At 41.7% G+C, this 14,477-nt stretch overlaps 1 protein-coding gene across 2 annotated transcripts in view; it reads left to right on the forward strand.

The window, feature by feature from the left end:
* Positions 1-14,477, forward strand: part of zgc:162816 (uncharacterized protein LOC571260 homolog) — a 56,791-nt gene that overhangs the window by 28,471 nt on the left and 13,843 nt on the right. The gene's annotated exons all lie outside the window — the stretch shown is intronic.

Genomic DNA, 14,477 nt, shown 5'->3' on the forward strand with positions numbered 1-14,477 from the left:
AAAAATGATTCTCGGCCAATTTCTGGTAGAGTTCAACCCAGAGATTTTCTCTGCAGAAACTTTACTTGCAACCTTCAAAACATTGCCCCTCGCTGCCCCATGCCCCCAAGACAGCTGCAGCTCTGCAACATTGGGAGATTTTATTTTGAACAGGCTTCAAGTAATAGCAGTCTTTGAACTCGACCTTATCAAACAGCAGGGCGGTGGGGTTGTTAGGGAGATTTTTGAGTGATGATGAAGGCCTGTGAATGTAAAAGAGGCTTGTCGCTGTTCTGCGAGATAATTGCTGCTTCCAAAATGTGAATTGTTAAGTGTTTAACAGCCTCTTGCAACATTTCCTTTTCCCACCCCTCCCCCCCCCAGGGTCTTGCTGTGCAATCCTTTCGTGCAGATACTACAACCTTTAATTACTTTCTGCCTCTGATGTCTAACAAGTATCAGGTTACAGGTTTCAAGCAGGAGAGAAATCATCAACCCAACACTGTTATTTTCTCCCTTTGTCTGACTGTCAATTCCCAGTCAGTGCAAGAGAGGTGTGAAGCAGAGAGGAAATGGCAATAACACCTTTATTAGAATGAGACAGAGCACAGAAATTTTAGGGTTTTATATGTGCTTCACTCTGAGCTACAGGATCACAAAATTGAGGCCATTTGGCCCATCTGAATTCATTCATTCAGATACTGGACACAGCCACATTGTACCAGTCAGGAGTACAATTTCAGGATTCTACTACTTGATTTAATTGTCCATTTCTATGATGATTACTCTGTGTAAAGGAGAATTTCCATACATGAGCCTTAACATAGCTTTTCACTAATTTAAATCTTTGTTTTTTTGTCCTACTCTCACAATTTAAAGTCATTTTCTGGAGGTACTTTTATTTGTTCAATTAGCAATCTTGCACAAAAAATGACCTCATCACCATCTCCTTTCCAGGCAATTAAGTCCAAATTTCTACAATTATTCCTCATAGTTCAGTTTCTTGATAATGTGATCAATTTTCTCTATACAGTTTCTAGCAGTTAAAGTCTGCTTTATATCTCGATGACTAAACTGAACTAATGTTTGCATAAGGTCCCACAAACAGAAATATCATGCACTATTAATGACACAGTATACCAGTTAATTGAAGAAGGGTAATACCTGAAACATTGACTGCTGCTTTCTTCCAGATGCTGCCTGGCTTGCTGTGCTCTTCCAGCCTCCTGGTTGTCTACTAGTTAATTGTGTTTGATTACATTCAGATGAAGGTCTTTAATTGGGGTTTCACTTGAGCACATTTAAAGAGCTATTTTGAGGATCTTTTAGTGGCCCTACCTCTAGACCAGAGAGTCTGGGTTCAAGTCCTGCCTCAGATTGTGATGGCCAAGAAAGTGTGTCGTGAACGTTCTCATCGGTTGGTTGTACACAAAAACGTAGAGCCATTTGGGAGATCTTGTGGCATGTTATTTATATCCATACTGTTGGATAAATTCTAGACCAGACAGTTACCTGATATCACAATGTGACTTTCCAGTATAAAGGTACCTGTCTTGTCTTCAGTCACTCTCTCTGCATAATGAAGTCAGTCAGCTATGTGTGTGTAATGCACAATAACAACAGTAAACACTCAACCCATATTAAGTATGTACCTCTGTGATTTTGTACCCTTGTAAATAGTTAGTATTGTAAATAAACTTCAAGATATCTGAGTGAACAAGAATCTGACTATCAGTGGTATGTGTTACATGGACTGACATGTAGAAAACCACAAACTGCATCATTGTGGCAGTATATGGGAACTTAAATCTTCTTGCGACAGTGGGAGTAAGTGGATGCTAAACGCTGATAGGTAACAGCAGCATGACAGTCAAAGATAGATAAATTCTTGATTAATATGAAAGATCATCGGGGATATGCAGGAATGTTGAGTTGAGGTTCAAATCAGATATGCCATGATGTTATTTAATGTAGAGCAGGTTGTAAGTGCTAAATCACCTACTCTTGTTCCTTGTTCACATGCTTGTATGTTCATACTTGTCAAAAGTCTTCTTCCTAACAGTCACTCATCAATCTATCTGAGTTCAGAGCTGAAGTTACCACTACAACCAAGACTAAAATGTTACAATCAAAACTGAAGGCTATGAACATATAGTGAAGCACAGTGATTACTCTATCTTCCTCTCCTTTCTTAAAAAAAAGCACTTTTCAAAAGGACAGGTTCAAGCTTAAAAAATTAGAAGAACAAAAATAACAGGAAAAAAAACACTGAAAAAGACAGTTTTCTCATTACAAAAGACTTACCTGTGCTCAGTCATTGGTTGGTTCCTCCATCTCTGCCTCTCAGAGAAAGTGCAAAGATAAAGAGAAAAGGAATATGTGACATTGCAATTCTCTTTGGTTATTTTTTTAAAAAAAGATAATTTGGCCTGCAGATATAAACTTTCTTCTTCAAGTCTGCAGCTTTAGAGCAATAGCAACAGATAACACAAAAAGGAAATTAAGAAAAGAAAAGCACTATACTGCAGAGATAGTAGGAACTGCAGATGCTGGAAAATCTGAGATAAGCAGGTTTTCTGAAGAAGGGTCTAGGCCCGAAATGTCAGCCTTCCTGCTCCTCTGTTGCTGCTTGGCCTGCTGTGTTCATCCAGCTCTACACCTTGTTAGCACTATACTGCAATACAGATTTTTACACTGACATTTTTTAAGAGCATAAAGTTACAAAAGAAAGATGAAAAGAAAACTTCTGACCATGGATTGGCACATCATGGTCTTTCAGTCAGTACTTCTGTTATTTAAAGGAAGAATCAATCTTAATGGATTATCAGAATGATGATACAGAATGACAGGTAGTGAAACATCTTCTTGCTTCGGGCTCTGAAGGTTATGAAGAATAAAATCCTCGGGTGTTGCTGACAGGGAGCAGAAAGATCCTGACAAAATTTATCAGATTTTAGCAGATCATTTTAAAGTTCAAGTCAATTTCAGGATACTCAGGCTTGAGTTCAGTCCGTATTGCCAACAGCCAGGTGAAATGATCGACCAGTTTGTAGGCAGGTGTCAACACAAACGTTTGGAATGTGATTTCACCAAAGCTAATTTAGCTGAAAGGCTTTTAGAGCTGGTCATAGCCTCAACACCCATTAAATCCTTCAGTAAAGCACTTCTGGACAAGCCTGAGGGATATACCATATATCTGATGCTGTAGCAGAAGGACAGATGTTCAAAGCAATTGTAGCAGGCCAGGCGCCCTGAACAAAAGAACAAGAGAGAAGTACAGCACAGAAACAGACCCTTCGGCCCTCCGAGCCTGTGCCAATCATCATGCCCTGAATAAACTGAAAAAAATAACCTTCTGCCCTTATTCAGTCCATGTCCCTCGATTCCCTCCCTATTCATGTAACCATCCAGATGCCTCTTAAATGTTGCCAATGTGCCTGCTTCCACCACCACCTCTGGCAGTGTATTCCAGGCTCCTACCACTGTCTGCATGAAAAACGTTCCTTGAATTTTTGCCCTCTCATCTTGAACCTGTGCCCTTTTGTAATTGAAACTTCAACCCTGGGAAAAAGCCTCTGACTCTACAGCCTATCTATGCCTCTCATAATTTTGTAGACCTCTCAGGTCTCCTCTCAGCCACCATCTTTTCTAGTGAAAACAATCCTAGTCTTTTTAACCTTTCCTCATAGCCAGCGTTCTCGAGACCAGGCAACATCCTGGTGAGATAACAAGGAGTAGAGCTGGATGAACACAGCAGGCCAAGCAGCGTCAGAGGAGCAGGAAGGCCAATGTTTCGGGCCTAGACCCTTCTTCAGAAAACACCCTGGTGAACCTTCTCTGCACTCTCTCCAAAGCTTCCACGTCCTTCTGGTAATGTGGCGACCAAAACTGCACACACAACTCCAAATGTAGCCTAACAACTCTTGTACTCCATGCGCTGGCCGATGGAGGCAAGCATGCCATATGCCTTCTTAATCACCTTGGCCACCTGTGCTGCCACTTTTAGGGAACTGTGGACCTGCATGCCTAGATCCGTCTGTATGTTAATGTTCCTAAGGGTTCTGCCATTGACAGTATAATTCACACCTAAATTCAATCTTCCAAAATATATCGCTGCACATTTGTCTGGATTAAATTCCATCTGCCCTTTCTGTGCCCAAGTCACCAATCTATTTATATCCTTGTATCTTTTCACAATTGTCAGCACTATCAGCAACACCACAAATCTTTGTGTCATCTGCAAACTTACTAATCAGAGCACCCATGTTTTCCTCCAGATCATTGACGTATACTACAAACAACAGAGGACCTAGGACTGATCCCTGTGGAGCACCACTAGTTACCAGTCTCCATTCTGAAAAACACCCTACCACCGATACCCTCTGTTTTCTATGATCAAGCCAGTTTTGAATCCATCTAGTCAATCCACCCCAAATCCCATGTGATTTAAGTTTTTGTTCCAATCTGCCAGGTGGGACTTTATCAAATGCCTTACAAAAGTCCATATAAACTACAGCCACAGGTCTTCCCTCATCAATTATCTTTGTCACCTCTTCAAAAAATTCAATCAGGTTGGTGAGACATAACCTTCCCTGTACGAAACCATGCCCCTGTGGCTAACTAGTCCATTTTCTTCCAAATGTGTGTATATCCTATCCCTCAGTATCTTCTCCAAGAGCTTCCCCACCACAGATGTCAGACTCACCGGCCTATAATTTCCTGGATTATCCCTGCTTCCTTTCTTAAACAAGGGAACAACATTGGCTAATCTCCAGTCATCTGGAACCTTACCAGTGGTCAAAGAAGATGTGAAGATAGCTGCTAATGCCCCAACTATTTCTTCCCTTGCCTCTTGCAGTAACCTGGGGACGTGTCTACCTTAATGCAATTTAGGATACCCAAAATTTCCTCCATTAACAAATTGACATTCTCTGGAGTATTCACACACTCATCCCTGACCTCAGCATTAGTCATGTCCTTCTCCTCGGTGAATATCGATACAAGGTACTTATTAAGGTTCTCTCCCACTTCCTGTGGCTCCACGCATAACTTCCTTCCTTTGTCCTTGAGGGGGCCTACTCTTTCCCTTGCTACCCTCTTTCTTCTAATATATGCATAAAAAGCCTTGGGATTCTATTTGACCCTGTTTGCTAAAGATATTTCATGGCCCATTTTAACCTTCCTAATTCTGCATTTAAGTTCCTTCCTACTTTGTCTATACTCCTCAACGGCATCGTCAGTTTGTAGCTGCCAAGACCTACCATATGCTTCCTTACTCTGCGCTATGCATATCTCAGTCTCTCCTTTGTCCCGAGTCCCTGCACTTACTGGCCTGTTGTTCCAGTCCCCAACCCTCTGCCACACTAGTTTAAACCCTTCCGAAGAGGTCTAGTGAACCTCCTGCCAAACTGCAAGTGCTTGTTGCTGGAACGACAATTACAACCATCAAAAGATTCATTGGCTCATCCAAATCCTGTATGAGGTGTGGCTTGTCTCACCTACCAACCAACTTTTTTCATCCTGCATGGACATCTGAGATCCTTGCGTGGAGTATTTAAACAGAAGAGCAGGTAATATAGTCGAGGATGACCGAGTATGCACAGGCTGTCCCAGCCACGCAGCTCACTGGGAACATTCATGTCCAGCATTTTTATGCATGCTATGTTTTGCAAAAGGCCATTGGATTAAAATGTTCAGGAAGTCCAACCACCAGACAAAACTCGAAGTGCGACAATGCTTCACAGCAACATGTGCAGAAGGGCAAACCAAGCAACAAGGTCATTGAAGTTTCCAAAGTTCCTTCCATGGCACACAAGCATGTCAACAAAGACCATGAGGTGACTGCAATGAAACACTCCCAGATCCCAGTCAGACTGTATATATGGTAAACTTGAGATGACACGTGGACACCATCAGAAAAGCTGAAGCCTTTACCACCATCAAAGTGATTTACCCTGAGAAGAATGGACTACATGCACTAAATACCAAGTTTGACACTGGTGCCATTGTAAGTATCATCCTTTAGTGTATCTTCTATGAGATTTACTCAGAAAATTGGCACAGCGTGGTGTAGTCCGCACAAGATAAGCTAACTACTTACAATGGGTCTGATGTTCCATGCATTGGCAGTATCCATTCTAAATATCAACATGGTTCCTCAGGATTGGCACTTAAAACCTTTTACGTCATTAAAATAACTGATCTCCTTTCACTGGTATACCTGCGTGCACTGGTCAATATGCTGGTACAATCCATGAGGTAACAAACGTGTCAGTAGCAAACCAAAGGTTCCAGACCACAATGTTGATCTTGTACATTTTTGTACAGCCAAGTAGAGCAGATTCAGCAAGCTATGTAGGTGATGACCAACTGAAACAGCTCAAGAAGATTATCATCAAACAGTGACCTGAATGCAGGCAACACGTCCCCAAGTTAATGCATTGCTTCTGATTGTTCAGTGATGAACTAAAACTCTCCAAGAATGCAATTTTCAAAGGCAATAAAATTTTAATTCCGAAAGCTCTAAGTTAAAACATGCTAAACCATTTAAACATAGGTCACATCGGTAAAAAAGAAAACCAAGGCATTGGTGCATAAATCCCTATTAATAAGGACATTAATCAACTGATCAAGTTGTGTGAAAAATGTCAACATTTTATTATTTGCTCATGTGGTGTGGGTTTTGCTGGCTGGGCTAACATTTATTGCCAATCTCTAATTGCTCCTTGAACTGAATGGCATGTTGGGCCAATTCAGAAGGCAGTTAAGGGTCAACCACATTGCTGTGGATCTGGAGTCACATATAGGACACATCAGGTAAGGATGACAGATTTTCTTCCCTAAGTGACATCACTGAACCAGATGGGTTTTTATGACAATTGCCAGTGGGTACATGATTGCAATTAGGCACTTTTTTTGTCATTCCAGATTTTTATTGAATTCATGGAATTTGAACCCATGTTTTCAGAGCATTAGCCTAGGGTTCTGGATTACTAGCCCAGTGACATCACACGGTGCTATGTCTCCCTCCAATTCCCTCAAGCTCAACAATCAATCTTAATCTAGAAGAGATTCTTTTGGAGCCCTTGTGCAAGATTGCCATTAATATTTTCCTTGTCGAGTACACAATTGTGCTATGCTGGTGGACTATTTCATGAAATTCCCTTTTATGAGACAAAATTGTTGTGTATTTTAAGAGCCCAAACACGTGACATAAGGGTAACATTATCAGCCATTCTGAGCAGATAAACAGCTCTCTCTAAGAGATAGTAAGAACTCTCTCTAACCTTGCTATCTATTGCGTGAACACCTCATGGCAGTTTAATGCTTTGGCTTCCGGGTCTTTCTTGGAGCTTAACTCAAGAAGGAAACTGGTGACCAGGAGAAAAACTGTTTTGAGATCCACCAGATCAATCTACTGATTGGTCAAGAAAAAAAGAATCATAGTCCTTACCGCAGACCTCAGATAAAAAGAAGAAAAAAAAATCTAAGACACTAGCGCTGTGCCAAAGCAAGCACAGTAGGTAAAAAAACACAGAATTCACCTCATCATAGGAAATGTTTTAAATTAGTGGTGTAGACTCGGGAAGAAACAGACTGCCTCGGGAATACCTTGTTTTAAACAGGAAGGAGTAAGTTAGTGCTGTATGTTTTGTGGTACATTGTACTACACAGCCCTTCCCATTTGAAAATGGCAGGAAATTTTGGAGCATATGATGAAAATACAGAGAGCTGGAACTCCTAACCAGAGAGATTCCATTGCTTTGTTCAAGCTAACAACATTGAAGCAGATATAGTCAGCCCTGTGTTCCTGAGTTTTACGGGGGGAATAACTTTCAACCCCTCGAGGAGTCTGATACACCAAAAGGAGCCAAGTTCCAAAACCTATGCAGAACCATTTTTCATCAAGACCATTGGTGATTGCTGAAAGGTTCAGATTTCACAAATGCAACCAGCATGATGGTGTGTCTATCTCCCAGTTCGTAACAATCTTAAAAAGTTAGCATAATGCTGCGAATTCAGAGAAAGTTTAAACAATGCTGTCAGTGACAGACTGGTGTGTGATTTAAGATGAGAAGCAATCCAGAAGGGATTACTGATGAAAAGGAACCTAGACCTAAAGAAGTCTAGACTTAAAGACTAGCAATCTTGATGCAATAACAGTCAAGAAAGTTCAACAGCTAAGCTCAAGCATGAGAGTTCACAAAATCGCGGCTGAGAAAGGAGCATCCAACATAGACTCAAAACTGCTATTGGAGTGATAAAACAGGTCATACAGCAGCAAATTGCTGGTGTAAAGAAACTGTATGCAGAAACTGCGGGTAAAAAAGTCTCATTGAATGGGCGTGTTTGAGGAAAAGAGGTGAACAAGACATTAAAAGTAGAAAAAGCAAACAGTAGGAAAACAATCTACAAGAAGAGCATGAGAAAATTCCAGACTCTCCGTCTGAAAAGGAGCTATTATTAAACATACTGGCCATTGCTGGTGACACCAACAGATACTGGGTCACTCCTATACTAAATGACAAGCCAAGAAGCACTGAGGTAGACACCAGAGAGGCGGCTGCATTGGTGCTTGAAAGTAGTTAACAGAAGCAGCTCAGTCAGGTTGCACTGCAATCCTCAAATATTGTACTAAGAATATACACTGACAAAGATTTTTGAGCCTCATCTTGATACATGACATGACAATATGTGACATTCTAGTTTCGAGGTACCCGTCTTACCTTCAGTCTCTTTGTGTCATGAGTCAATGCATGTCAGTTATATGTGTATAACATGCAATAACATCAGTAAGCATAGAAGCTACATTATTTATGTAAGTCTGTGATATTATACACTTGTAAATTGTTGGTGTTGTAAGTAAACTTCATGATATCTGACTCAATGAGAACCTGACTATCTGTTGTATGTATTGCATGGCTTGACATATAGAAAACCACAAACCATATCACTTACCTGTGAGGCACAAGCTCTGGGTTTGAGCCTCTCCCCATGATTCGATGGTCAACAAAGGCACATTGGTGGTGTAGGTTGATGATCAGCATGTAACTCCTTCTGTTTATGGCAGGTGATAAGAGTGGGAAAGTCTCCTGGTCAGCCAGCACTGTGTGGTGGCTATGCTATGACAGGCTCTTCACATTAAAAGACACCATTGCAAGCAGCGCCCAGGTCAGGGAGTATATCAAGACCCAATAATAAGGAGCTAGGCCTCTAGGGAGCCTACTGTGCTGGCATCAGGCGCAGGCCCTCTGTGCTCAGATCTGGTAAGGGCCTCTGTACCCAGGTCAGGAGTTAGGGCCAGGGCAAAGCCAGTGTGCTTGGTTCAGAGGTAGGGCCAGGGGCTGATCCTGGAGCAAATTCAGGACCTCTGAATTTCTATCCCTGGCTCTGGTTGGCAAGTGTCTTGCTTCCTGCAAATGTGTCTGCGTGGGTTTCCTCCGGGTGCTCTGGTTTCCTCCCACAGTCCAAAGATGTGCAGGCTAGGTGGATTGGCCATGCTAAATTGCCCACAGTGCCCAGGGATGTGTAGATTAGGGGAATGGTTCTAGGTGGGATGCTCTGAGGGTCGGTGTGGCCTTGTTGGGCCAAAGAGCTTGTTTCCACACTGTAGGGATTCTGTGATGATCTACTACTTCTCTACTAGAGATAGCAAGAAATGTAAAGATCCATCGATTGAATCTTTGATGTGGTTGAGTTAAAAGGTGTATGCTAAACTCTTTAACAAGGGTTATGGCAATAAAGCAGGAAGGTAGAGTTGAGGTTTGACAGATCAGCCATGATCTCATCGAATGGTGGAACAGACTGGATAGGCCATATGGCCTACTCCTACTCCTACACCTTAAAGCTTATCGTCATATAAACCAGAAACTATTCCCCTGTTACTTACAGTGTCTCTTGTAGCATGATGCATCTTAGGAAGTGCATCTGGCTTTAAATAATGCAGACTAGCTTTTAGTGGTGCTGGACTCGATCAAACATTTGGCTCCTATTAGTGCTGGACTGCAGGCTAGTATAATATAAAAAGGAATGGGCCGTTTGAAGTTTCCATGCTCTCTACAATGACAGAAAGCAGGGTTGGTTAATCCTGCATCACGAACATTATGCTGGTTTGCAGGGCTATTGAATTTTGCCCTTTAGAATAGCACAGCACAGAAGGAGGCCATTTGATCCGTAGAATCTGCACCAGTTTTCAAAGATCAGTCCCTTCCCTGCTTTTTCCTCATGTCACTGCAATTTATTCCCCTTCAGATATTGATCCAAATCCCTTTTGAAAGTTGCTATTGTGTCCACCACCCTTATTGGCACTGCATTCCAAATCCTAACCACTCTTTGCATTGAAAGGTTAACCTTGCGTTACTTTTGATAAATATTTTTGGTTTACTATTTTTTACATGTGTGGCTAGCAGCTCAAATATGCCGCCTGAGAGTGTGAAGGAGGCAAATTCCCGACTGACATTCAAAAGAGAAGTCGATCATTAACTGAAAGAAAATACCAAGGAGTGGTAGAGGTAAATTACTCTTGCAGAAAGCTGGCAGAAACATGACAGGCTGAATGGCCTTCTTTTATGCTGCAACCATTCTATAGTCTTACAATTCTCTGACTAGCAAAGGTCACTAACGATGTACCATTATTTACATCGCACAATGCCATGGTTATTTTAACACCAAATCTAGAATGTCTAGAGTATTTTTACCTAACAAAGCTTGTCCAGCGAATATCTTACATTCCCTTTTTAATATCCATTAATGTCAAATTATTACAGCTCTTTAAGTGGAGTAGTTGATCTTCTTTATTTCTGAGTTTGTAACTTCATTGCCTAATTCTATAATTAATCAATCACTTATTATTTTCTCTTTGTCTTTCCCCTCAACCGACTAGGTTTCCTTTATTTCTCCCTCCAAGATTCAAGGGTAGTCGGATGCACATCCACAGGCTTTTCTCTGATGGACCTGGTTGTAAAATTTGGCCCCAGTCGGGGTGTACTGTCTAATTCTTCTCATCAGCCTAAAGGAAAGAAATGAAGAATTAGAGTTGCAAAGACTTATGCTGATTGGCAAAAGAAACAAAAGTAACATGAGGTTAACCTTTGCAATGCAAATATCTTCTGGAAGTTTCTACGAATGTATGGATATACAAATATACCAAGCAGGAGCAGGAGTAGGCCACTCGTTCCCTTGATCCTGCTGTATCTATCTTTCAATAAGATCGCGGCTGATCTGATTACTTAATATTTCAACCTACACCAGATAACCTCCCATGCCTTGCTTCTCAAAAATATACCTGTCTTAGCCTTAAAACTATTCAGGGACTTCCGCTTTGAGGAAGAGAATTACAAAGACTCATATGCTCTGTGATAGGAAAAATCTCCTTATTTCTGCCTTAAATGGATGAGCCTTTATTTTTAAACAGTGGCTACCTGGTTTTAGATTATCTCACAAGAGAAAACACCCTGTCCTCATGCACCCTGTCAGGATCCGTCAGGATCTTGTATGTTTCAATTAGATTGCCTGATACTGTACTAAACTCACCCAGATATAAGCCTAGCCTATTCGACCAAAACAATTCTGTACAAAATACTTCCAAAATAGTCACACCAGTATCCCACATAGCTGAAGCCTAACATTTGTTTTCAATTCCATGTACAATAAATGATAACATTCTACTAACTTTTATAATTACTATTTGTATCTTACATACTGCCCTTTTGTGATTCACATATTTGGGCGCACAGATCTTTTTGCATCTTAGAGCTTTGCAATGTCTCAACATTTTTCAATTTTTTTTAATTCTTCCTGTTAACATGGACAATTTCTCATTTTCCCACATTGTACTCCATTCATCGCAATTTTGCCCACTCACTTAACCTATCTGTATACCTTTGTACTTTCCTTATTTTATCTCCCCAACTTACTTTCCCACCTGTCTTTGTGTCAACAGCAAATTTAGCAACTATGCCTTCAGGCCCTTCATTCAAGCAATTTGTATGAATTGTAAAAAGTTGAGGCCCCAGCATAAGTTGTGATCCTATGGCACATTACTGCACACATTTTGCCAACGAGAAAATAACCCATTTGTGGCTGCTTTCTGATTCCTGGTAGCCAGTTTTCTATCTATGCCAATATCTTGCCACTTTTACTACAAGCTTTTATTTTCCATGGCAATCTTGGAAGGTACACCTCATCAAATGTCTTCTGGAAAGCTAAGTACAGTACACCCACAGCACATATTACTTCCTCAAAGAGCTCTAATAAATTGCTTAAACATGATTTCTCTTTCAAAATTGCGTTGACTCTATCTGATTACGCAGAACCTTTCTAAGAATCCTGCTATAACCTCTTTAATAATAGCTTGTAATATCTTCCTTATGTCAGATAGTAAGCTAGCTGTCTTGTAATTTCCCGCTTTCTGTCACTTTCCTTTTGATTAAAAGAGTTACATTCCTATTTTCCAATCTAATGGAAACATCTTTGAATCTGGGGAATTTTGGAAAAATAAAACCAATGCTTCAACTATCCCCAGTCACTTCTTTTAGACCCTAGAAGGAAGTCCATCTAAAAACCCAGACAGTTGTTAGTGTCAGACCAACAATTTACTTAGTGCCACTTTGCTGGTACCTTTCATTTTCTCGAGTTCTTCCCACAAAAACATTTCTTGATTGACAACTATTTCTGGAATATTTATGTTTTATATGACAAGACTCCTGGCCCTACAGCCGATCAGGCAGTTTACATATTCAAACATTCTTCCTCCAAACAGCAAATTTCTGGTTTTAGCAGCGGGCAGTTGGGAAGGAAAAGTAATTAATTATGCTGTGAATGTAACAAGATGTCCCAACGAAAAGTACATTTGGACACTAAACAGGTTTTAGAAGAGGTGTTGGGCATTATTCTGTATCTATGTGCATTTTAAGTAGCTTTTCAAGTTTGGAGGTTTCTTTCCACTTTATCTGTTTTCTTTGAAATGCCAGCCTTCAGTATGGTTCTGGACTTCTTTGAGGGGAGTCCCTCATTTTAAGATACTAGGTGTACCATCAAGGGATTTGACTGGGCAGGGAATGGCAGCTGAAAGTCACCCACTACCCTTGCCACTAATGCCACCTCCTGTGACTCATACCCATGACGCCCATTTCTGCATTCAATCACAAGTGGCCTGGGGTCTCTTTTCGATCCTGGGCATTGGGTGGTGCAGTGCCAATGGTGATCATTGTTCCCCCTGGTGCCGATAGCAATGGTGAACTGCTGACACTGTCACCCACACTGAAATATATCCTCTAAAGCAATCTGATAAGTCCTTGTATAAAGGCACTCCCTTCCATGTGCAGCATGAGGCCCTGGCAAAGAATCATGTTAAATGCTGAATTTTGTTTTTCTCACATCTTGGATGGAAACATCTGATCTGGAGGTGATGAGCTTGTAGGTGGAGAGGGCAGTTAATTATGGAGGATGGTAGCATTATCCAAACCCTAGCCCCTTCCCACTTCAACCAGAATTAGATTCTGAGCAGGAAAGCTCAGGTCAGCTTTCCTATCCCACAGCCAATTAAGGCCCTTAAGTCATAGAATCCTTATGGTGCAGAAAGAGGCCATTCAGCCCATTGAGTCTGCACCAACCCTCCAAGAGTATCTCATCCAGACCCACCCCATCCCTTTAACGCTGCATGGGGTATTTACCATGGTGAACCCACCTAACCTGCACACCCCCGAACACAATGAGCAATTTAGCAATCCAGCTAACCTCCACATCTTTGGACTGTGGGAGGAAATCGGAGCACCGAGGAGAACGTGTGAACACTACACAGACAGGTACCCAAGGCTGGAATCAAATTCAGGTCCCCGGTGCTCCGAGGCACCTAAAGCTCTCAGCCCATAGCTGCTGAGATTAAGCTGGCTTGAGGTGGGCTTGTCACCATGTAGCACCTCACATTGTACACCTCATGGCAGCCTGTCAGCTAGCTTGGTGTGTGGTTCCCTTATTAAGGGCAATCAGCTCCCTGAATGAAAGGATTGTACATTAGGTTTGGGCAGCGCCACTCCATGCTTTTGCTCCAAACATGCAGGCCCCCTCTGCCCGAGCACCACAGCCTGAGAGACCCTGTCCCTTCGTGCCACAAACCTTTATCTTGAACCTTTTTGATTTTGGTGCTCTCCCGCCAGTAGCTACAGCCTCCAGCTTGGCATTGCTGAACAGAACACACGGACAGCTCTTGACCAGTGGGACCAGGGGAGGAGGTCTGTTGGTAGTGATGCCACAGACTGATTGGCATGTGGCTCAACAGGTCATCACAGAAGGGGCTGTGCAAGTTTCCAACTATATCTCCAGACTGCAAGTGAGACCCCTGACCCTTCAACAAGACCCCTGCCCCATGGATGGAGAGACTAATTTCACCAGAGATCAGATAAAAGCACAAACCATGGATAGAAACTAACCAAACTCTGGGAATGTTTGATGGGACAGTATAGAGGGATCCTTGCTCTCTCTTTTTCTGACTTATGCTA

This window comes from Rhincodon typus, chromosome 4 (genome assembly GCF_021869965.1).
Source record: "Rhincodon typus isolate 14 chromosome 4, sRhiTyp1.1, whole genome shotgun sequence".
NCBI lineage: Eukaryota > Metazoa > Chordata > Chondrichthyes > Orectolobiformes > Rhincodontidae > Rhincodon > Rhincodon typus.